This window comes from Heterodontus francisci, chromosome 28 (genome assembly GCF_036365525.1).
Source record: "Heterodontus francisci isolate sHetFra1 chromosome 28, sHetFra1.hap1, whole genome shotgun sequence".
NCBI classification, from domain to species: Eukaryota; Metazoa; Chordata; class Chondrichthyes; order Heterodontiformes; family Heterodontidae; genus Heterodontus; species Heterodontus francisci.
The window spans coordinates 10,942,182-10,966,405 of record NC_090398.1 but is presented as its reverse complement, the minus strand read 5'-3'; the positions used below and the strand labels follow the sequence as shown (position 1 = coordinate 10,966,405).

General features: G+C 42.6%; 14 non-coding genes across 14 annotated transcripts; all 14 read right to left on the bottom strand.

Moving 5' to 3' along the window:
* Positions 1–1,176: 1,176 nt before the first annotated feature.
* trnak-uuu (transfer RNA lysine (anticodon UUU)) lies at positions 1,177–1,249 on the bottom strand. The gene has a single exon. It is a non-coding gene; the product is annotated as a tRNA-Lys (tRNA).
* A 1,634-nt stretch (positions 1,250–2,883) lies between these two features.
* On the bottom strand, positions 2,884–2,956 carry trnak-uuu (transfer RNA lysine (anticodon UUU)). Its single transcript has one exon. It is a non-coding gene; the product is annotated as a tRNA-Lys (tRNA).
* A 1,634-nt stretch (positions 2,957–4,590) lies between these two features.
* trnak-uuu (transfer RNA lysine (anticodon UUU)) lies at positions 4,591–4,663 on the bottom strand. Its single transcript has one exon. It is a non-coding gene; the product is annotated as a tRNA-Lys (tRNA).
* Positions 4,664–6,297: 1,634 nt separating this feature from the next.
* trnak-uuu (transfer RNA lysine (anticodon UUU)) lies at positions 6,298–6,370 on the bottom strand. The gene has a single exon. It is a non-coding gene; the product is annotated as a tRNA-Lys (tRNA).
* A 1,634-nt stretch (positions 6,371–8,004) lies between these two features.
* On the bottom strand, positions 8,005–8,077 carry trnak-uuu (transfer RNA lysine (anticodon UUU)). Its single transcript has one exon. It is a non-coding gene; the product is annotated as a tRNA-Lys (tRNA).
* Positions 8,078–9,711: 1,634 nt separating this feature from the next.
* trnak-uuu (transfer RNA lysine (anticodon UUU)) lies at positions 9,712–9,784 on the bottom strand. The gene has a single exon. It is a non-coding gene; the product is annotated as a tRNA-Lys (tRNA).
* A 1,634-nt stretch (positions 9,785–11,418) lies between these two features.
* trnak-uuu (transfer RNA lysine (anticodon UUU)) lies at positions 11,419–11,491 on the bottom strand. Its single transcript has one exon. It is a non-coding gene; the product is annotated as a tRNA-Lys (tRNA).
* Positions 11,492–13,143: 1,652 nt separating this feature from the next.
* trnak-cuu (transfer RNA lysine (anticodon CUU)) lies at positions 13,144–13,216 on the bottom strand. The gene has a single exon. It is a non-coding gene; the product is annotated as a tRNA-Lys (tRNA).
* A 1,634-nt stretch (positions 13,217–14,850) lies between these two features.
* On the bottom strand, positions 14,851–14,923 carry trnak-uuu (transfer RNA lysine (anticodon UUU)). Its single transcript has one exon. It is a non-coding gene; the product is annotated as a tRNA-Lys (tRNA).
* A 1,634-nt stretch (positions 14,924–16,557) lies between these two features.
* On the bottom strand, positions 16,558–16,630 carry trnak-uuu (transfer RNA lysine (anticodon UUU)). Its single transcript has one exon. It is a non-coding gene; the product is annotated as a tRNA-Lys (tRNA).
* A 1,634-nt stretch (positions 16,631–18,264) lies between these two features.
* On the bottom strand, positions 18,265–18,337 carry trnak-uuu (transfer RNA lysine (anticodon UUU)). The gene has a single exon. It is a non-coding gene; the product is annotated as a tRNA-Lys (tRNA).
* A 1,634-nt stretch (positions 18,338–19,971) lies between these two features.
* trnak-uuu (transfer RNA lysine (anticodon UUU)) lies at positions 19,972–20,043 on the bottom strand. The gene has a single exon. It is a non-coding gene; the product is annotated as a tRNA-Lys (tRNA).
* Positions 20,044–21,677: 1,634 nt separating this feature from the next.
* Positions 21,678–21,750, bottom strand: trnak-uuu (transfer RNA lysine (anticodon UUU)). Its single transcript has one exon. It is a non-coding gene; the product is annotated as a tRNA-Lys (tRNA).
* A 1,634-nt stretch (positions 21,751–23,384) lies between these two features.
* On the bottom strand, positions 23,385–23,456 carry trnak-uuu (transfer RNA lysine (anticodon UUU)). Its single transcript has one exon. It is a non-coding gene; the product is annotated as a tRNA-Lys (tRNA).
* Between the last annotated feature and the right edge of the window lie 768 nt (positions 23,457–24,224).

Here is a 24,224-nt window from a genome sequence, read left to right as displayed (position 1 = left end):
CCGATAATAAAAGTTGATCAAACACCAGGGCTGAATCAGGTACATCCAGGCTTTATCTTGTTGTAGCATACGCGATCCTGAGGGGAGTTGATAGAGTGGATACGAGGAGAGATCGGCTTCACCTTCCACAGATGCTGCCTGAATAGTGGAATATTTCCATCATTTTCTTTTCTGTAATAGAAATTGTCCTTGCTCTACCTCGAGCTGGGCATCATAAAAGGAGCGTTAGTGGATATATTCTACATGATGAGGCTTTTTGATAGTTTAAAGAAGGAGAACCTGTCCAGTGGCACAGCTTTCAGCAAAGAAATGGGCACAGATTCAAGTTGATTGGCAAAATAATCAGAGGCGACCTGTGGAAACACTTAGTTTTATGCCCCCATTTTGTAGGAATCTGCAGTGCACTGTCTGAAATGACGGTGGAGGTTGAACCATAAGTAATCTTCAAAGTGCTTTGGTCTGCAGCCTGAAGAACGTAAAGGTTTAGGGAAAACAGAGCTGGCATATATGACGACGCACACGTATTCGAAGAACCGTCACAGGTATCACGAGTGGAACGGCACCCTGTGCTGTAAGTTTTTTTGTCTCTGTGAATGCAGGAAAAGCATGGGAAATCCTGTTATTATTTCAAAACCAACTTAAGCATGTCATTTCCCGAAGAGATTTTGAAGGGCAATGGAGTGATATTTGTCGCGTGAAGTGAATTAAACTTTAATTTGCTAAGCTGATGATTGATAAGGAAATTTTGAAGAATAAAGCTGGATAACAAGAACAAAAGCGAAATAGTGAGGATTGTGGAAATCTGAAATCAAAACCGAGAGTGCAAAAAAGACAAAGCAGGTCTGGCAGCATGTGTGGCGAGAAAAATAGAGTTAACGTTTCAGGTGCGTGACAATACATCAGAATAATAACAACGATGTTCAACTGCCTTATTTGTGTATGTAAAAACTGGTAAAAAGTGATGACGGAGGTGATGCAATCCTGTTTAAGATTGAAACGATGCGATCAAGCAAAGCAGACGTCTCGCTGCAACTGAAAGAATTGCCGGTCAGAATGGACAAAACTTGCAAGGAAAAGGGCTGCCAGAGTCTTGGCTCTGCACAGCCAAAGTACATGGTTTTGAATTCTTGAGGACACTGCACAAACACCACTGCGATAAAGGCATTAGACAAAGAGCATCTGAACAGGGACTTGAACCCTGGACCCTCAGATTAAAAGTCTGATGCTCTGCTGACTGAGCTATCCAGGCTCAGACACTCAAACTGCACTGCGCCCTTCAGTGGCTGAGAACTAACAGTGCAACACGATCCATCTTCTGCACTTGCTTCTCGCATTTTACTCTCACACACATGCATTCACTGCCTCCCACACTTTTCATTCCGCAAATAATCTCCAGTCGTCCAAATGGACGCACTTTCAGCTTATATCTTTCGTCGGTCTGTCTCACTCAACGTAACAATTCAACTTTCCGGCTGTTTATACATCCTTGAGAGAGCGACTGAAAGAGCAAATAAGAGAAGTGAAAAGACACTGACACCTAAGTTTAAGGCCAACCCAAAGTCTCCGAGCGATATTATCGCTATTATGAATACGTTGGCATCTGTCTTTACCAAGGAAGAAGATGCTTCCAAGGGCACAGTGAAACATGAAGTCATTAACACATTACAAACATTTCAAATTGACAAAGACGCGGTAATAAAACGGCTCCCGATAATAAAAGTTGATCAAACACCAGGGCTGAATCAGGTACATCCAGGCTTTATCTTGTTGTAGCATACGCGATCCTGAGGGGAGTTGATAGAGTGGATACGAGGAGAGATCGGCTTCACCTTCCACAGATGCTGCCTGAATAGTGGAATATTTCCATCATTTTCTTTTCTGTAATAGAAATTCTCCTTGCTCTACCTCGAGCTGGGGATCATAAAAGGAGCGTTAGTGGATATATTCTACATGATGAGGCTTTTTGATAGTTTAAAGAAGGAGAACCTGTCCAGTAGCAGAGCTTTCAGCAAAGAAATGGGCACAGATTCAAGTTGATTGGCAAAATAATCAGAGGCGACCTGTGGAAACACTTAGTTTTATGCCCCCATTTTGTTGGAATCTGCAGTGCACTGTCTGAAATGTCGGTGGAGGTTGAACCATAAGTAATCTTCAAAGTGCTTTGGTCTGCAGCCTGAAGAACGTAAAGTTTTAGGGAAAACAGAGCTGGCATATATGACGACGCACACGTATTCGAAGAACCGTCACAGGTATCACGAGTGGAACGGCACCCTGTGCTGTAAGTTTTTTAGTCTCTGTGAATGCAGGAAAAGCATGGGAAATCCTGTTATTATTTCAAAACCAACTTAAGCATGTCATTTCCCGAAGAGATTTTGAAGGGCAATGGAGTGATATTTGTCGCGTGAAGTGAATTAAACTTTAATTTGCTAAGCTGATGATTGATAAGGAAATTTTGAAGAATAAAGCTGGATAACAAGAACAAAAGCGAAATAGTGAGGATTGTGGAAATCTGAAATCAAAACCGAGAGTGCAAAAAAGACAAAGCAGGTCTGGCAGCATGTGTGGCGAGAAAAATAGAGTTAACGTTTCAGGTGCGTGACAATACATCAGAATAATAACAACGATGTTCAACTGCCTTATTTGTGTATGTAAAAACTGGTAAAAAGTGATGACGGAGGTGATGCAATCCTGTTTAAGATTGAAACGATGCGATCAAGCAAAGCAGACGTCTTGCTGCAACTGTAAGAATTGCCGGTCAGAATGGACAAAACTTGCAACGAAAAGGGCTGCCAGAGTCTTGGCTCTCCACAGCCAAAGTACATGGCTTTGAATTCTTGAGGACACTGCACAAACACCACTGTGATGAAGGCATTTGACAAAGAGCACCTGAACAGGGACTTGAACCCTGGACCCTCAGATTAAAAGTCTGATGCTCTACCGACTGAACTATCCAGGCTCAGGCACGCAACCCGCACTGCGCCCTTCAGTGGCTGAGAACTAACAGTGCAACACGATCCATCTTCTGCACTAGCTTCTCGCATTTTACTCTCACACACATGCATTCACTGCCTCCCACACTTTTCATTACGCAAATAATCTCCAGTCGTCCAAATGGACGCACTTTCACCTTATATCTTTCGTCGGTCTGTCTCACTCAACGTAACAATTCAACTTTCCGGCTGTTTATACATCCTTGAGAGAGCGACTGAAAGAGCAAATAAGAGAAGTGAAAAGACACTGACACCTAAGTTTAAGGCCATCCCAAAGTCTCCGAGCGATATTATCGCTATTATGAATACTTTGGCATCTGTCTTTAACAAGGAAGAAGATGCTTCCAAGGGCACAGTGAAACATGAAGTCATTCACACATTACAAACATTTCAAATTGACAAAGACGCGGTAATAAAACGGCTCCCGATAATAAAAGTTGATCAAACACCAGGGCTGAATCAGGTACATCCAGGCTTTATCTTGTTGTAGCATACGCGATCCTGAGGGGAGTTGATAGAGTGCATACGAGGAGAGATCGGCTTCACCTTCCACAGATGCTGCCTGAATAGTGGAATATTTCCATCATTTTCTTTTCTGTAATAGAAATTGTCCTTGCTCTACCTCGAGCTGGGGATCATAAAAGGAGCGTTAGCGGATATATTCTACATGATGAGCCTTTTTGATAGTTTAAAGAAGGAGAACCTGTCCAGTGGCAGAGCTTTCAGCAAAGAAATGGGCACAGATTCAAGTTGATTGGCAAAATAATCAGAGGCGAGCTGTGGAAACACTTAGTTTTATGCCCCCATTTTGTTGGAATCTGCAGTGCACTGTCTGAAATGACGGTGGAGGTTGAACCATAAGTAATCTTCAAAGTGCTTTGGTCTGCAGCCTGAAGAACGTAAAGGTTTAGGGAAAACAGAGCTGGCATATATGACGACGCACACGTATTCGAAGAACCGTCACAGGTATCACGAGTGGAACGGCACCCTGTGCTGTAAGTTTTTTTGTCTCTGTGAATGCAGGAAAAGCATGGGAAATCCTGTTATTATTTCAAAACCAACTTAAGCATGTCATTTCCCGAAGAGATTTTGAAGGGCAATGGAGTGATATTTGTCGCGTGAAGTGAATTAAACTTTAATTTGCTAAGCTGATGATTGATAAGGAAATTTTGAAGAATAAAGCTGGATAACAAGAACAAAAGCGAAATAGTGAGGATTGTGGAAATCTGAAATCAAAACCGAGAGTGCAAAAAAGACAAAGCAGGTCTGGCAGCATGTGTGGCGAGAAAAATAGAGTTAACGTTTCAGGTGCGTGACAATACATCAGAATAATAACAACGATGTTCAACTGCCTTATTTGTGTATGTAAAAACTGGTAAAAAGTGATGACGGAGGTGATGCAATCCTGTTTAAGATTGAAACGATGCGATCAAGCAAAGCAGACGTCTTGCTGCAACTGAAAGAACTGCCGGTCAGAATGGACAAAACTTGCAACGAAAAGGGCTGCCAGAGTCTTGGCTCTCCACAGCCAAAGTACATGGCTTTGAATTCTTGAGGACACTGCACAAACACCACTGTGATAAAAGCATTAGACAAAGAACGCCTGAACAGGGACTTGAACCCTGGACCCTCAGATTAAAAGTCTGATGCTCTACCGACTGAACTATCCAGGCTCAGGCACTCAACCCGCACTGCGCCCTTCAGTGGCTGAGAACTAACAGTGCAACACGATCCATCTTCTGCACTAGCTTCTCGCATTTTACTCTCACACACATGCATTCACTGCCTCCCACACTTTTCATTACGCAAATAATCTCCAGTCGTCCAAATGGACGCACTTTCACCTTATATCTTTCGTCGGTCTGTCTCACTCAACGTAACAATTCAACTTTCCGGCTGTTTATACATCCTTGAGAGAGCGACTGAAAGAGCAAATAAGAGAAGTGAAAAGACACTGACACCTAAGTTTAAGGCCAGCCCAAATTCTCCGAGCGATATTATCGCTATTATGAATACTTTGGCATCTGTCTTTAACAAGGAAGAAGATGCTTCCAAGGGCACAGTGAAACATGAAGTCATTAACACATTACAAACATTTCAAATTGACAAAGACGCGGTAATAAAACGGCTCCCGATAATAAAAGTTGATCAAACACCAGGGCTGAATCAGGTACATCCAGGCTTTATCTTGTTGTAGCATACGCGATCCTGAGGGGAGTTGATAGAGTGCATACGAGGAGAGATCGGCTTCACCTTCCACAGATGCTGCCTGAATAGTGGAATATTTCCATCATTTTCTTTTCTGTAATAGAAATTGTCCTTGCTCTACCTCGAGCTGGGGATCATAAAAGGAGCGTTAGCGGATATATTCTACATGATGAGCCTTTTTGATAGTTTAAAGAAGGAGAACCTGTCCAGTGGCAGAGCTTTCAGCAAAGAAATGGGCACAGATTCAAGTTGATTGGCAAAATAATCAGAGGCGAGCTGTGGAAACACTTAGTTTTATGCCCCCATTTTGTTGGAATCTGCAGTGCACTGTCTGAAATGACGGTGGAGGTTGAACCATAAGTAATCTTCAAAGTGCTTTGGTCTGCAGCCTGAAGAACGTAAAGGTTTAGGGAAAACAGAGCTGGCATATATGACGACGCACACGTATTCGAAGAACCGTCACAGGTATCACGAGTGGAACGGCACCCTGTGCTGTAAGTTTTTTTGTCTCTGTGAATGCAGGAAAAGCATGGGAAATCCTGTTATTATTTCAAAACCAACTTAAGCATGTCATTTCCCGAAGAGATTTTGAAGGGCAATGGAGTGATATTTGTCGCGTGAAGTGAATTAAACTTTAATTTGCTAAGCTGATGATTGATAAGGAAATTTTGAAGAATAAAGCTGGATAACAAGAACAAAAGCGAAATAGTGAGGATTGTGGAAATCTGAAATCAAAACCGAGAGTGCAAAAAAGACAAAGCAGGTCTGGCAGCATGTGTGGCGAGAAAAATAGAGTTAACGTTTCAGGTGCGTGACAATACATCAGAATAATAACAACGATGTTCAACTGCCTTATTTGTGTATGTAAAAACTGGTAAAAAGTGATGACGGAGGTGATGCAATCCTGTTTAAGATTGAAACGATGCGATCAAGCAAAGCAGACGTCTTGCTGCAACTGAAAGAACTGCCGGTCAGAATGGACAAAACTTGCAACGAAAAGGGCTGCCAGAGTCTTGGCTCTCCACAGCCAAAGTACATGGCTTTGAATTCTTGAGGACACTGCACAAACACCACTGTGATAAAAGCATTAGACAAAGAACGCCTGAACAGGGACTTAAACCCTGGACCCTCAGATTAAAAGTCTGATGCTCTACCGACTGAACTATCCAGGCTCAGGCACTCAACCCGCACTGCGCCCTTCAGTGGCTGAGAACTAACAGTGCAACACGATCCATCTTCTGCACTAGCTTCTCGCATTTTACTCTCACACACATGCATTCACTGCCTCCCACACTTTTCATTACGCAAATAATCTCCAGTCGTCCAAATGGACGCACTTTCACCTTATATCTTTCGTCGGTCTGTCTCACTCAACGTAACAATTCAACTTTCCGGCTGTTTATACATCCTTGAGAGAGCGACTGAAAGAGCAAATAAGAGAAGTGAAAAGACACTGATACCTAAGTTTAAGGCCATCCCAAAGTCTCCGAGCGATATTATCGCTATTATGAATACTTTGGCATCTGTCTTTACCAAGGAAGAAGATGCTTCCAAGGGCACAGTGAAACATGAAGTCATTAACACATTACAAACATTTCAAATTGACAAAGACGCGGTAATAAAACGGCTCCCGATAATAAAAGTTGATCAAACACCAGGGCTGAATCAGGTACATCCAGGCTTTATCTTGTTGTAGCATACGCGATCCTGAGGGGAGTTGATAGAGTGCATACGAGGAGAGATCGGCTTCACCTTCCACAGATGCTGCCTGAATAGTGGAATATTTCCATCATTTTCTTTTCTGTAATAGAAATTGTCCTTGCTCTACCTCGAGCTGGGGATCATAAAAGGAGCGTTAGTGGATATCTTCTACATGATGAGGCTTTTTGATAGTTTAAAGAAGGAGAGCCTGTCCAGTGGCAGAGCTTTCAGCAAAGAAATGGGCACAGATTCAAGTTGATTGGCAAAATAATCAGAGGCGAGCTGTGGAAACACTTAGTTTTATGCCCCCATTTTGTTGGAATCTGCAGTGCACTGTCTGAAATGACGGTGGAGGTTGAACCATAAGTAATCTTCAAAGTGCTTTGGTCTGCAGCCTGAAGAACGTAAAGGTTTAGGGAAAACAGAGCTGGCATATATGACGACGCACACATATTCGAAGAACCGTCACAGGTATCACGAGTGGAACGGCACCCTGTGCTGTAAGTTTTTTTGTCTCTGTGAATGCAGGAAAAGCATGGGAAATCCTGTTATTATTTCAAAACCAACTTAAGCATGTCATTTCCCGAAGAGATTTTGAAGGGCAATGGAGTGATATTTGTCGCGTGAAGTGAATTAAACTTTAATTTGCTAAGCTGATGATTGATAAGGAAATTTTGAAGAATAAAGCTGGATAACAAGAACAAAAGCGAAATAGTGAGGATTGTGGAAATCTGAAATCAAAACCGAGAGTGCAAAAAAGACAAAGCAGGTCTGGCAGCATGTGTGGCGAGAAAAATAGAGTTAACGTTTCAGGTGCGTGACAATACATCAGAATAATAACAACGATGTTCAACTGCCTTATTTGTGTATGTAAAAACTGGTAAAAAGTGATGACGGAGGTGATGCAATCCTGTTTAAGATTGAAACGATGCGATCAAGCAAAGCAGACGTCTTGCTGCAACTGAAAGAACTGCCGGTCAGAATGGACAAAACTTGCAACGAAAAGGGCTGCCAGAGTCTTGGCTCTCCACAGCCAAAGTACATGGCTTTGAATTCTTGAGGACACTGCACAAACACCACTGTGATAAAGGCATTAGACAAAGAACGCCTGAACAGGGACTTGAACCCTGGACCCTCAGATTAAAAGTCTGATGTTCTACCGACTGAACTATCCAGGCTCAGCCACTCAACCCGCACTGCGCCCTTCAGTGGCTGAGAACTAACAGTGCAACACGATCCATCTTCTGCACTAGCTTCTCGCATTTTACTCTCACACACATGCATTCACTGCCTCCCACACTTTTCATTACGCAAATAATCTCCAGTCGTCCAAATGGACGCACTTTCACCTTATATCTTTCGTCGGTCTGTCTCACTCAACGTAACAATTCAACTTTCCGGCTGTTTATACATCCTTGAGAGAGCGACTGAAAGAGCAAATAAGAGAAGTGAAAAGACACTGACACCTAAGTTTAAGGCCAGCCCAAATTCTCCGAGCGATATTATCGCTATTATGAATACTTTGGCATCTGTCTTTACCAAGGAAGAAGATGCTTCCAAGGGCACAGTGAAACATGAAGTCATTAACACATTACAAACATTTCAAATTGACAAAGACGCGGTAATAAAACGGCTCCCGATAATAAAAGTTGATCAAACACCAGGGCTGAATCAGGTACATCCAGGCTTTATCTTGTTGTAGCATACGCGATCCTGAGGGGAGTTGATAGAGTGCATACGAGGAGAGATCGGCTTCACCTTCCACAGATGCTGCCTGAATAGTGGAATATTTCCATCATTTTCTTTTCTGTAATAGAAATTGTCCTTGCTCTACCTCGAGCTGGGGATCATAAAAGGAGCGTTAGCGGATATATTCTACATGATGAGCCTTTTTGATAGTTTAAAGAAGGAGAACCTGTCCAGTGGCAGAGCTTTCAGCAAAGAAATGGGCACAGATTCAAGTTGATTGGCAAAATAATCAGAGGCGAGCTGTGGAAACACTTAGTTTTATGCCCCCATTTTGTTGGAATCTGCAGTGCACTGTCTGAAATGACGGTGGAGGTTGAACCATAAGTAATCTTCAAAGTGCTTTGGTCTGCAGCCTGAAGAACGTAAAGGTTTAGGGAAAACAGAGCTGGCATATATGACGACGCACACGTATTCGAAGAACCGTCACAGGTATCACGAGTGGAACGGCACCCTGTGCTGTAAGTTTTTTTGTCTCTGTGAATGCAGGAAAAGCATGGGAAATCCTGTTATTATTTCAAAACCAACTTAAGCATGTCATTTCCCGAAGAGATTTTGAAGGGCAATGGAGTGATATTTGTCGCGTGAAGTGAATTAAACTTTAATTTGCTAAGCTGATGATTGATAAGGAAATTTTGAAGAATAAAGCTGGATAACAAGAACAAAAGCGAAATAGTGAGGATTGTGGAAATCTGAAATCAAAACCGAGAGTGCAAAAAAGACAAAGCAGGTCTGGCAGCATGTGTGGCGAGAAAAATAGAGTTAACGTTTCAGGTGCGTGACAATACATCAGAATAATAACAACGATGTTCAACTGCCTTATTTGTGTATGTAAAAACTGGTAAAAAGTGATGACGGAGGTGATGCAATCCTGTTTAAGATTGAAACGATGCGATCAAGCAAAGCAGACGTCTTGCTGCAACTGAAAGAACTGCCGGTCAGAATGGACAAAACTTGCAGCGAAAAGGGCTGCCAGAGTCTTGGCTCTCCACAGCCAAAGTACATGGCTTTGAATTCTTGAGGACACTGCACAAACACCACTGTGATAAAAGCATTAGACAAAGAACGCCTGAACAGGGACTTGAACCCTGGACCCTCAGATTAAAAGTCTGATGCTCTACCGACTGAACTATCCAGGCTCAGGCACTCAACCCGCACTGCGCCCTTCAGTGGCTGAGAACTAACAGTGCAACACGATCCATCTTCTGCACTAGCTTCTCGCATTTTACTCTCACACACATGCATTCACTGCCTCCCACACTTTTCATTACGCAAATAATCTCCAGTCGTCCAAATGGACGCACTTTCACCTTATATCTTTCGTCGGTCTGTCTCACTCAACGTAACAATTCAACTTTCCGGCTGTTTATACATCCTTGAGAGAGCGACTGAAAGAGCAAATAAGAGAAGTGAAAAGACACTGACACCTAAGTTTAAGGCCATCCCAAAGTCTCCGAGCGATATTATCGCTATTATGAATACTTTGGCATCTGTCTTTACCAAGGAAGAAGATGCTTCCAAGGGCACAGTGAAACATGAAGTCATTAACACATTACAAACATTTCAAATTGACAAAGACGCGGTAATAAAACGGCTCCCGATAATAAAAGTTGATCAAACACCAGGGCTGAATCAGGTACATCCAGGCTTTATCTTGTTGTAGCATACGCGATCCTGAGGGGAGTTGATAGAGTGCATACGAGGAGAGATCGGCTTCACCTTCCACAGATGCTGCCTGAATAGTGGAATATTTCCATCATTTTCTTTTCTGTAATAGAAATTGTCCTTGCTCTACCTCGAGCTGGGGATCATAAAAGGAGCGTTAGCGGATATATTCTACATGATGAGGCTTTTTGATAGTTTAAAGAAGGAGAACCTGTCCAGTGGCAGAGCTTTCAGCAAAGAAATGGGCACAGATTCAAGTTGATTGGCTAAATAATCAGAGGCGAGCTGTGGAAACACTTAGTTTTATGCCCCCATTTTGTTGGAATCTGCAGTGCACTGTCTGAAATGACGGTGGAGGTTGAACCATAAGTAATCTTCAAAGTGCTTTGGTCTGCAGCCTGAAGAACGTAAAGGTTTAGGGAAAACAGAGCTGGCATATATGACGACGCACACGTATTCGAAGAACCGTCACAGGTATCACGAGTGGAACGGCACCCTGTGCTGTAAGTTTTTTTGTCTCTGTGAATGCAGGAAAAGCATGGGAAATCCTGTTATTATTTCAAAACCAACTTAAGCATGTCATTTCCCGAAGAGATTTTGAAGGGCAATGGAGTGATATTTGTCGCGTGATGTGAATTAAACTTTAATTTGCTAAGCTGATGATTGATAAGGAAATTTTGAAGAATAAAGCTGGATAACAAGAACAAAAGCGAAATAGTGAGGATTGTGGAAATCTGAAATCAAAACCGAGAGTGCAAAAAAGACAAAGCAGGTCTGGCAGCATGTGTGGCGAGAAAAATAGAGTTAACGTTTCAGGTGCGTGACAATGCATCAGAATAATAACAACGATGTTCAACTGCCTTATTTGTGTATGTAAAAACTGTTAAAAAGTGATGACGGAGGTGATGCAATCCTGTTTAAGAATGAAACGATGCGATCAAGCAAAGCAGACGTCTTGCTGCAACTGAAAGAATTGCCGGTCAGAATGGACAAAACTTGCAACGAAAAGGGCTGCCAGAGTCTTGGCTCTCCACAGCCAAAGTACATGGCTTTGAATTCTTGAGGACACTGCACAAACACCACAGTGATGAAGGCATTTGACAAAGAGCACCTGAACAGGGACTTGAACCCTGGACCCTCAGATTAAAAGTCTGATGCTCTACCGACTGAGCTATCCAGGCTCAGGCACTCAACCCGCACTGCGCCCTTCAGTGGCTGAGAACTAACAGTGCAACACGATCCATCTTCTGCAGTGGCTTCTCGCATTTTACTCTCACACACATGCATTCACTGCCTCCCACACTTTTCATTACGCAAATAATCTCCAGTCGTCCAAATGGACGCACTGTCAGCTTATATCTTTCGTCGGTCTGTCTCACTCAACGTAACAATTCAACTTTCCGGCTGTTTATACATCCTTGAGAGAGCGACTGAAAGAGCAAATAAGAGAAGTGAAAAGACACTGACACCTAAGTTTAAGGCCATCCCAAAGTCTCCGAGCGATATTATCGCTATTATGAATACTTTGGCATCTGTCTTTACCAAGGAAGAAGATGCTTCCAAGGGCACAGTGAAACATGAAGTCATTAACACATTACAAACATTTCAAATTGTCAAAGACGCGGTAATAAAACGGCTCGCGGTAATAAAACGGCTCCCGATAATAAAAGTTGATCAAACACCAGGGCTGAATCAGGTACATCCAGGCTTTATCTTGTTGTAGCATACGCGATCCTGAGGGGAGTTGATAGAGTGGATACGAAGAGAGATCGGCTTCACCTTCCACAGATGCTGCCTGAATAGTGGAATATTTCCATCATTTTCTTTTCTGTAATAGAAATTGTCCTTGCTCTACCTCGAGCTGGGGATCATAAAAGGAGCGTTAGTGGATATCTTCTACATGATGAGGCTTTTTGATAGTTTAAAGAAGGAGAGCCTGTCCAGTGGCAGAGCTTTCAGCAAAGAAATGGGCACAGATTCAAGTTGATTGGCAAAATAATCAGAGGCGAGCTGTGGAAACACTTAGTTTTATGCCCCCATTTTGTTGGAATCTGCAGTGCACTGTCTGAAATGACGGTGGAGGTTGAACCATAAGTAATCTTCAAAGTGCTTTGGTCTGCAGCCTGAAGAACGTAAAGGTTTAGGGAAAACAGAGCTGGCATATATGACGACGCACACGTATTCGAAGAACCGTCACAGGTATCACGAGTGGAACGGCACCCTGTGCTGTAAGTTTTTTTGTCTCTGTGAATGCAGGAAAAGCATGGGAAATCCTGTTATTATTTCAAAACCAACTTAAGCATGTCATTTCCCGAAGAGATTTTGAAGGGCAATGGAGTGATATTTGTCGCGTGAAGTGAATTAAACTTTAATTTGCTAAGCTGATGATTGATAAGGAAATTTTGAAGAATAAAGCTGGATAACAAGAACAAAAGCGAAATAGTGAGGATTGTGGAAATCTGAAATCAAAACCGAGAGTGCAAAAAAGACAAAGCAGGTCTGGCAGCATGTGTGGCGAGAAAAATAGAGTTAACGTTTCAGGTGCGTGACAATACATCAGAATAATAACAACGATGTTCAACTGCCTTATTTGTGTATGTAAAAACTGGTAAAAAGTGATGACGGAGGTGATGCAATCCTGTTTAAGATTGAAACGATGCGATCAAGCAAAGCAGACGTCTTGCTGCAACTGAAAGAACTGCCGGTCAGAATGGACAAAACTTGCAACGAAAAGGGCTGCCAGAGTCTTGGCTCTCCACAGCCAAAGTACATGGCTTTGAATTCTTGAGGACACTGCACAAACACCACTGTGATAAAGGGATTAGACAAAGAACGCCTGAACAGGGACTTGAACCCTGGACCCTCAGATTAAGAGTCGGATGCTCTACCGACTGAACTATCCAGGCTCAGGCACTCAACCCGCACTGCGCCCTTCAGTGGCTGAGAACTAACAGTGCAACACGATCCATCTTCTGCACTGGCTTCTCGCATTTTACTCTCACACACATGCATTCACTGCCTCCCACACTTTTCATTACGCAAATAATCTCCAGTCGTCCAAATGGACGCACTTTCACCTTATATCTTTCGTCGGTCTGTCTCACTCAACGTAACAATTCAACTTTCCGGCTGTTTATACATCCTTGAGAGAGCGACTGAAAGAGCAAATAAGAGAAGTGAAAAGACACTGACACCTAAGTTTAAGGCCAGCCCAAATTCTCCGAGCGATATTATCGCTATTATGAATACTTTGGCATCTGTCTTTACCAAGGAAGAAGATGCTTCCAAGGGCACAGTGAAACATGAAGTCATTAACACATTACAAACATTTCAAATTGACAAAGACGCGGTAATAAAACGGCTCCCGATAATAAAAGTTGATCAAACACCAGGGCTGAATCAGGTACATCCAGGCTTTATCTTGTTGTAGCATACGCGATCCTGAGGGGAGTTGATAGAGTGCATACGAGGAGAGATCGGCTTCACCTTCCACAGATGCTGCCTGAATAGTGGAATATTTCCATCATTTTCTTTTCTGTAATAGAAATTGTCCTTGCTCTACCTCGAGCTGGGGATCATAAAAGGAGCGTTAGCGGATATATTCTACATGATGAGCCTTTTTGATAGTTTAAAGAAGGAGAACCTGTCCAGTGGCAGAGCTTTCAGCAAAGAAATGGGCACAGATTCAAGTTGATTGGCAAAATAATCAGAGGCGACCTGTGGAAACACTTAGTTTTATGCCCCCATTTTGTTGGAATCTGCAGTGCACTGTCTGAAATGACGGTGGAGGTTGAACCATAAGTAATCTTCAAAGTGCTTTGGTCTGCAGCCTGAAGAACGTAAAGGTTTAGGGAAAACAGAGCTGGCATATATGACGACGCACACATATTCGAAGAACCGTCACAGGTATCACGAGTGGAACGGCACCCTGTGCTGTAAGTTTTTTTGTCTCTGTGAATGCAGGAAAAGCATGGGAAATCCTGTTATTATTTCAAAACCAACTTAAGCATGTCATTTCCCGAAGAGATTTTGAAGGGCAATGGAGTGATATTTGTCGCGTGAAGTGAATTAAACTTTAATTTGCTAAGCTGATGATTGATAAGGAAATTTTGAAGAATAAAGCTGGATAACAAGAACAAAAGCGAAATAGTGAGGATTGTGGAAATCTGAAATCAAAACCGAGAGTGCAAAAAAGACAAAGCAGGTCTGGCAGCATGTGTGGCGAGAAAAATAGAGTTAACGTTTCAGGTGCGTGACAATACATCAGAATAATAACAACGATGTTCAACTGCCTTATTTGTGTATGTAAAAACTGGTAAAAAGTGATGACGGAGGTGATGCAATCCTGTTTAAGATTGAAACGATGCGATCAAGCAAAGCAGACGTCTTGCTGCAACTGAAAGAACTGCCGGTCAGAATGGACAAAACTTGCAACGAAAAGGGCTGCCAGAGTCTTGGCTCTCCACAGCCAAAGTACATGGCTTTGAATTCTTGAGGACACTGCACAAACACCACTGTGATAAAGGCATTAGACAAAGAACGCCTGAACAGGGACTTGAACCCTGGACCCTCAGATTAAAAGTCTGATGCTCTACCGACTGAACTATCCAGGCTCAGGCACTCAACCCGCACTGCGCCCTTCAGTGGCTGAGAACTAACAGTGCAACACGATCCATCTTCTGCACTAGCTTCTCGCATTTTACTCTCACACACATGCATTCACTGCCTCCCACACTTTTCATTACGCAAATAATCTCCAGTCGTCCAAATGGACGCACTTTCACCTTATATCTTTCGTCGGTCTGTCTCACTCAACGTAACAATTCAACTTTCCGGCTGTTTATACATCCTTGAGAGAGCGACTGAAAGAGCAAATAAGAGAAGTGAAAAGACACTGACACCTAAGTTTAAGGCCAGCCCAAATTCTCCGAGCGATATTATCGCTATTATGAATACTTTGGCATCTGTCTTTACCAAGGAAGAAGATGCTTCCAAGGGCACAGTGAAACATGAAGTCATTAACACATTACAAACATTTCAAATTGACAAAGACGCGGTAATAAAACGGCTCCCGATAATAAAAGTTGATCAAACACCAGGGCTGAATCAGGTACATCCAGGCTTTATCTTGTTGTAGCATACGCGATCCTGAGGGGAGTTGATAGAGTGCATACGAGGAGAGATCGGCTTCACCTTCCACAGATGCTGCCTGAATAGTGGAATATTTCCATCATTTTCTTTTCTGTAATAGAAATTGTCCTTGCTCTACCTCGAGCTGGGGATCATAAAAGGAGCGTTAGCGGATATATTCTACATGATGAGCCTTTTTGATAGTTTAAAGAAGGAGAACCTGTCCAGTGGCAGAGCTTTCAGCAAAGAAATGGGCACAGATTCAAGTTGATTGGCAAAATAATCAGAGGCGAGCTGTGGAAACACTTAGTTTTATGCCCCCATTTTGTTGGAATCTGCAGTGCACTGTCTGAAATGACGGTGGAGGTTGAACCATAAGTAATCTTCAAAGTGCTTTGGTCTGCAGCCTGAAGAACGTAAAGGTTTAGGGAAAACAGAGCTGGCATATATGACGACGCACACGTATTCGAAGAACCGTCACAGGTATCACGAGTGGAACGGCACCCTGTGCTGTAAGTTTTTTTGTCTCTGTGAATGCAGGAAAAGCAGGGGAAATCCTGTTATTATTTCAAAACCAACTTAAGCATGTCATTTCCCGAAGAGATTTTGAAGGGCAATGGAGTGATATTTGTCGCGTGAAGTGAATTAAACTTTAATTTGCTAAGCTGATGATTGATAAGGAAATTTTGAAGAATAAAGCTGGATAACAAGAACAAAAGCGAAATAGTGAGGATTGTGGAAATCTGAAATCAAAACCGAGAGTGCAAAAAAGACAAAGCAGGTCTGGCAGCATGTGTGGCGAGAAAAATAGAGTTAACGTTTCAGGTGCGTGACAATACATCAGAATAATAACAACGATGTTCAACTGCCTTATTTGTGTATGTAAAAACTGGTAAAAAGTGATGACGGAGGTGATGCAATCCTGTTTAAGATTGAAACGATGCGATCAAGCAAAGCAGACGTCTTGCTGCAACTGAAAGAACTGCCGGTCAGAATGGACAAAACTTGCAACGAAAAGGGCTGCCAGAGTCTTGGCTCTCCACAGCCAAAGTACATGGCTTTGAATTCTTGAGGACACTGCACAAACACCACTGTGATAAAGGCATTAGACAAAGAACGCCTGAACAGGGACTTGAACCCTGGACCCTCAGATTAAAAGTCTGATGCTCTACCGACTGAACTATCCAGGCTCAGGCACTCAACCCGCACTGCGCCCTTCAGTGGCTGAGAACTAACAGTGCAACACGATCCATCTTCTGCACTAGCTTCTCGCATTTTACTCTCACACACATGCATTCACTGCCTCCCACACTTTTCATTACGCAAATAATCTCCAGTCGTCCAAATGGACGCACTTTCACCTTATATCTTTCGTCGGTCTGTCTCACTCAACGTAACAATTCAACTTTCCGGCTGTTTATACATCCTTGAGAGAGCGACTGAAAGAGCAAATAAGAGAAGTGAAAAGACACTGACACCTAAGTTTAAGGCCAGCCCAAATTCTCCGAGCGATATTATCGCTATTATGAATACTTTGGCATCTGTCTTTACCAAGGAAGAAGATGCTTCCAAGGGCACAGTGAAACATGAAGTCATTAACACATTACAAACATTTCAAATTGACAAAGACGCGGTAATAAAACGGCTCCCGATAATAAAAGTTGATCAAACACCAGGGCTGAATCAGGTACATCCAGGCTTTATCTTGTTGTAGCATACGCGATCCTGAGGGGAGTTGATAGAGTGCATACGAGGAGAGATCGGCTTCACCTTCCACAGATGCTGCCTGAATAGTGGAATATTTCCATCATTTTCTTTTCTGTAATAGAAATTGTCCTTGCTCTACCTCGAGCTGGGGATCATAAAAGGAGCGTTAGTGGATATATTCTACATGATGAGGCTTTTTGATAGTTTAAAGAAGGAGAACCTGTCCAGTGGCAGAGCTTTCAGCAAAGAAATGGGCACAGATTCAAGTTGATTGGCAAAATAATCAGAGGCGACCTGTGGAAACACTTAGTTTTATGCCCCCATTTTGTTGGAATCTGCAGTGCACTGTCTGAAATGACGGTGGAGGTTGAACCATAAGTAATCTTCAAAGTGCTTTGGTCTGCAGCCTGAAGAACGTAAAGGTTTAGGGAAAACAGAGCTGGCATATATGACGACGCACACGTATTCGAAGAACCGTCACAGGTATCACGAGTGGAACGGCACCCTGTGCTGTAAGTTTTTTTGTCTCTGTGAATGCAGGAAAAGCATGGGAAATCCTGTTATTATTTCAAAACCAATTTAAGCATGTCATTTCCCGAAGAGATTTTGAAGGGCAATGGAGTGATATTTGTCGCGTGAAGTGAATTAAACTTTAATTTGCTAAGCTGATGATTGATAAGGAAATTTTGAAGAATAAAGCTGGATAACAAGAGCAAAAGCGAAATAGTGAGGATTGTGGAAATCTGAAATCAAAACCGTGAGTGCAAAAAAGACAAAGCAGGTCTGGCAGCATGTGTGGCGAGAAAAATAGAGTTAACGTTTCAGGTGCGTGACAATACATCAGAATAATAACAACGATGTTCAACTGCCTTATTTGTGTATGTAAAAACTGTTAAAAAGTGATGACGGAGGTGATGCAATCCTGTTTAAGATTGAAACAATGCGATCAAGCAAAGCAGACGTCTTGCTGCAACTGAAAGAATTGCCGGTCAGAATGGACAAAACTTGCAACGAAAAGGGCTGCCAGACTCTTGGCTCTCCACAGACAAAGTACATGGCTTTGAATTCTTGAGGACACTGCACAAACACCACTGTGATAAAAGCATTAGACAATGAGCACCTGAACAGGGACTTGAACCCTGGACCCTCAGATTAAAAGTCTGTTGCTCTACCGACTGAGCTATCCAGGCTCAGATACTCAGCCCACACTGCGCCCTTCAGTGGCTGAGAACTAACAGTGCAACACGATCCATCTTCTGCACCAGCTTCTCGCATTTTACTCTCACACCCATGCATTCACTGCCTCCCACACTTTTCATTACGCAAATAATCTCCAGTCGTCCAAATGGACGCACATTCAACTTATATCTTTCGTCGGTCTGTCTCACTCAACGTAACAATTCAACTTTCCGGCTGTTTATACATCCTTGAGAGAGCGACTGAAAGAGCAAATAAGAGAAGTGAAAAGACACTGACACCTAAGTTTAAGGCCATCCCAAAGTCTCCGAGCGATATTATCGCTATTATGAATACTTTGGCATCTGTCTTTACCAAGGAAGAAGATGCTTCCAAGGGCACAGTGAAACATGAAGTCATTAACACATTACAAACATTTCAAATTGACAAAGACGCGGTAATAAAACGGCTCCCGATAATAAAAGTTGATCAAACACCAGGGCTGAATCAGGTACATCCAGGCTTTATCTTGTTGTAGCATACGCGATCCTGAGGGGAGTTGATAGAGTGCATACGAGGAGAGATCGGCTTCACCTTCCACAGATGCTGCCTGAAAAGTGGAATATTTCCAGCATTTTCTTTTCTGTAATAGAAATTGTCCTTGCTCTACCTCGAGCTGGGGATCATAAAAGGAGCGTTAGTGGATATATTCTACATGATGAGGCTTTTTGATAGTTTAAAGAAGGAGAACCTGTCCAGTGGCAGAGCTTTCAGCAAAGAAATGGGCACAGATTCAAGTTGATTGGCAAAATAATCAGAGGCGACCTGTGGAAACACTTAGTTTTATGCCCCCATTTTGTTGGAATCTGCAGTGCACTGTCTGAAATGACGGTGGAGGTTGAACCATAAGTAATCTTCAAAGTGCTTTGGTCTGCAGCCTGAAGAACGTAAAGGTTTAGGGGAAACAGAGCTGGCATATATGACGACGCACACGTATTCGAAGAACCGTCACAGGTATCACGAGTGGAACGGCACCCTGTGCTGTAAGTTTTTTTGTCTCTGTGAATGCAGGAAAAGCATGGGAAATCCTGTTATTATTTCAAAACCAACTTAAGCATATCATTTCCCGAAGAGATTTTGAAGGGCAATGGAGTGATATTTGTCGCGTGAAGTGAATTAAACTTTAATTTGCTAAGCTGATGATTGATAAGGAAATTTTGAAGAATAAAGCTGGATAACAAGAACAAAAGCGAAATAGTGAGGATTGTGGAAATCTGAAATCAAAACCGAGAGTGCAAAAAAGACAAAGCAGGTCTGGCAGCATGTGTGGCGAGAAAAATAGAGTTAACGTTTCAGGTGCGTGACAATACATCAGAATAATAACAACGATGTTCAACTGCCTTATTTGTGAATGTAAAAACTGTTAATAAGTGATGACGGAGGTGATGCAATCCTGTTTAAGAATGAAACGATGCGATCAAGCAAAGCAGACGTCTTGCTGCAACTGAAAGAATTGCCGGTCAGAATGGACAAAACTTGCAACGAAAAGGGCTGCCAGAGTCTTGGCTCTCCACAGCCAAAGTACATGGCTTGGAATTCTTGAGGACACTGCACAAACACCACTGTGATAAAAGCACAAGACAAAGAGCGCCTGAACAGGGACTTGAACCCTGGCCCTCAGATTAAAAGTCTGATGCTCTACCGACTGAGCTATCCAGGCTCAGATACTCAGCCCACACTGCGCCCTTCAGTGGCTGAGAACTAACAGTGCAACACGATCCATCTTCTGCACTAGCTTCTCGCATTTTACTCTCACACACATGCATTCACTGCCTCCCACACTTTTCATTACGCAAATAATCTCCAGTCGTCCAAATGGACGCACTTTCACCTTATATCTTTCGTCGGTCTGTCTCACTCAACGTAACAATTCAACTTTCCGGCTGTTTATACATCCTTGAGAGAGCGACTGAAAGAGCAAATAAGAGAAGTGAAAAGACACTGACACCTAAGTTTAAGGCCATCCCAAAGTCTCCGAGCGATATTATCGCTATTATGAATACTTTGGCATCTGTCTTTACCAAGGAAGAAGATGCTTCCAAGGGCACAGTGAAACATGAAGTCATTAACACATTACAAACATTTCAAATTGACAAAGACGCGGTAATAAAACGGCTCCCGATAATAAAAGTTGATCAAACACCAGGGCTGAATCAGGTACATCCAGGCTTTATCTTGTTGTAGCATATGCGATCCTGAGGGGAGTTGATAGAGTGCATACGAGGAGAGATCGGCTTCACCTTCCACAGATGCTGCCTGAATAGTGGAATATTTCCATCATTTTCTTTTCTGTAATAGAAATTGTCCTTGCTCTACCTCGAGCTGGGGATCATAAAAGGAGCGTTAGTGGATATATTCGACATGATGAGGCTTTTTGATAGTTTAAAGAAGGAGAACCTGTCCAGTGGCAGAGCTTTCAGCAAAGAAATGGGCACAGATTCAAGTTGATTGGCAAAATAATCAGAGGCGAGCTGTGGAAACACTTAGTTTTATGCCCCCATTTTGTTGGAATCTGCAGTGCACTGTCTGAAATGACGGTGGAGGTTGTACCATAAGTAATCTTCAAAGTGCTTTGGTCTGCAGCCTGAAGAACGTAAAGGTTTAGGGAAAACAGAGCTGGCATATATGACGACGCACACGTATTCGAAGAACCGTCACAGGTATCACGAGTGGAACGGCACCCTGTGCTGTAAGTTTTTTTGTCTCTGTGAATGCAGGAAAAGCATGGGAAATCCTGTTATTATTTCAAAACCAATTTAAGCATGTCATTTCCCGAAGAGATTTTGAAGGGCAATGGAGTGATATTTGTCGCGTGAAGTGAATTAAACTTTAATTTGCTAAGCTGATGATTGATAAGGAAATTTTGAAGAATAAAGCTGGATAACAAGAACAAAAGCGAAATAGTGAGGATTGTGGAAATCTGAAATCAAAACCGTGAGTGCAAAAAAGACAAAGCAGGTCTGGCAGCATGTGTGCCGAGAAAAATAGAGTTAACGTTTCAGGTGCGTGACAATACATCAGAATAATAACAACGATGTTCAACTGCCTTATTTGTGTATGTAAAAACTGTTAAAAAGTGATGACGGAGGTGATGCAATCCTGTTTAAGATTGAAACAATGCGATCAAGCAAAGCAGACGTCTTGCTGCAACTGAAAGAATTGCCGGTCAGAATGGACAAAACTTGCAACGAAAAGGGCTGCCAGAGTCTTGGCTCTCCACAGCCAAAGTACATGGCTTTGAATTCTTGAGGACACTGCACAAACACCACTGTGATAAAAGCATTAGACAAAGAGCACCTGAACATGGACTTGAACCCTGGACCCTCAGATTAAAAGTCTGTTGCTCTACCAACTGAGCTATCCAGGCTCAGATACTCAATCCGCACTGCGCCCTTCAGTGGCTGAGAACTAACAGTGCAACACGATCCATCTTCTGCACTAGCTTCTCGCATTTTACTCTCACACCCATGCATTCACTGCCTCCCACACTTTTCATTACGCAAATAATCTCCAGTCGTCCAAATGGACGCACATTCACCTTATATCTTTCGTCGGTCTGTCTCACTCAACGTAACAATTCAACTTTCCGGCTGTTTATACATCCTTGAGAGAGCGACTGAAAGAGCAAATAAGAGAAGTGAAAAGACACTGACACCTAAGTTTAAGGCCATCCCAAAGTCTCCGAGCGATATTATCGCTATTATGAATACTTTGGCATCTGTCTTTACCAAGGAAGAAGATGCTTCCAAGGGCACAGTGAAACATGAAGTCATTAACACATTACAAACATTTCAAATTGACAAAGACGCGGTAATAAAACGGCTCCCGATAATAAAAGTTGATCAAACACCAGGGCTGAATCAGGTACATCCAGGCTTTATCTTGTTGTAGCATACGCGATCCTGAGGGGAGTTGATAGAGTGCATACGAGGAGAGATCGGCTTCACCTTCCACAGATGCTGCCTGAATAGTGGAATATTTCCAGCATTTTCTTTTCTGTAATAGAAATTGTCCTTGCTCTACCTCGAGCTGGGGATCATAAAAGGAGCGTTAGTGGATATATTCTACATGATGAGGCTTTTTGATAGTTTAAAGAAGGAGAACCTGTCCAGTGGCAGAGCTTTCAGCAAAGAAATGGGCACAGATTCAAGTTGATTGGCAAAATAATCAGAGGCGACCTGTGGAAACACTTAGTTTTATGCCCCCATTTTGTTGGAATCTGCAGTGCACTGTCTGAAATGACGGTGGAGGTTGAACCATAAGTAATCTTCAAAGTGCTTTGGTCTGCAGCCTGAAGAACGTAAAGGTTTAGGGAAAACAGAGCTGGCATATATGACGACGCACACGTATTCGAAGAACCGTCACAGGTATCACGAGTGGAACGGCACCCTGTGCTGTAAGTTTTTTTGTCTCTGTGAATGCAGGAAAAGCATGGGAAATCCTGTTATTATTTCAAAACCAACTTAAGCATATCATTTCCCGAAGAGATTTTGAAGGGCAATGGAGTGATATTTGTCGCGTGAAGTGAATTAAACTTTAATTTGCTAAGCTGATGATTGATAAGGAAATTTTGAAGAATAAAGCTGGATAACAAGAACAAAAGCGAAATAGTGAGGATTGTGGAAATCTGAAATCAAAACCGAGAGTGCAAAAAAGACAAAGCAGGTCTGGCAGCATGTGTGGCGAGAAAAATAGAGTTAACGTTTCAGGTGCGTGACAATACATCAGAATAATAACAACGATGTTCAACTGCCTTATTTGTGAATGTAAAAACTGTTAATAAGTGATGACGGAGGTGATGCAATCCTGTTTAAGAATGAAACGATGCGATCAAGCAAAGCAGACGTCTTGCTGCAACTGAAAGAATTGCCGGTCAGAATGGACAAAACTTGCAACGAAAAGGGCTGCCAGAGTCTTGGCTCTCCACAGCCAAAGTACATGGCTTGGAATTCTTGAGGACACTGCACAAACACCACTGTGATAAAAGCACAAGACAAAGAGCGCCTGAACAGGGACTTGAACCCTGGCCCTCAGATTAAAAGTCTGATGCTCTACCGACTGAGCTATCTAGGCTCAGACACTCAACCCGCACTGCGCCCTTCAGTGGCTGAGAACTAACAGTGCAACACGATCCATCTTCTGCACTAGCTTCTCGCATTTTACTCTCACACCCATGCATTCACTGCCTCCCACACTTTTCATTACGCAAATAATCTCCAGTCGTCCAAATGGACGCACTTTCACCTTATATCTTTCGTCGGTCTGTCTCACTCAACGTAACAATTCAACTTTCCGGCTGTTTATACATCCTTGAGAGAGCGACTGAAAGAGCAAATAAGAGAAGTGAAAAGACATTGACACCTAAGTTTAAGGCCATCCCAAAGTCTCCGAGCGATATTATCGCTATTATGAATACTTTGGCATCTGTCTTTACCAAGGAAGAAGATGCTTCCAAGGGCACAGTGAAACATGAAGTCATTAACACATTACAAACATTTCAAATTGACAAAGACGCGGTAATAAAACGGCTCCCGATAATAAAAGTTGATCAAACACCAGGGCTGAATCAGGTACATCCAGGCTTTATCTTGTTGTAGCATACGCGATCCTGAGGGGAGTTGATAGAGTGGATACGAGGAGAGATCGGCTTCACCTTCCACAGATGCTGCCTGAATAGTGGAATATTTCCATCATTTTCTTTTCTGTAATAGAAATTGTTCTTGCTCTACCTCGAGCTGGGGATTATAAAAGGAGTGTTAGTGGATATATTCTACATGATGAGGCTTTCTGATAGTTTAAAGAAGGAGAACCTGTCCAGTGGCAGAGCTTTCAGCAAAGAAA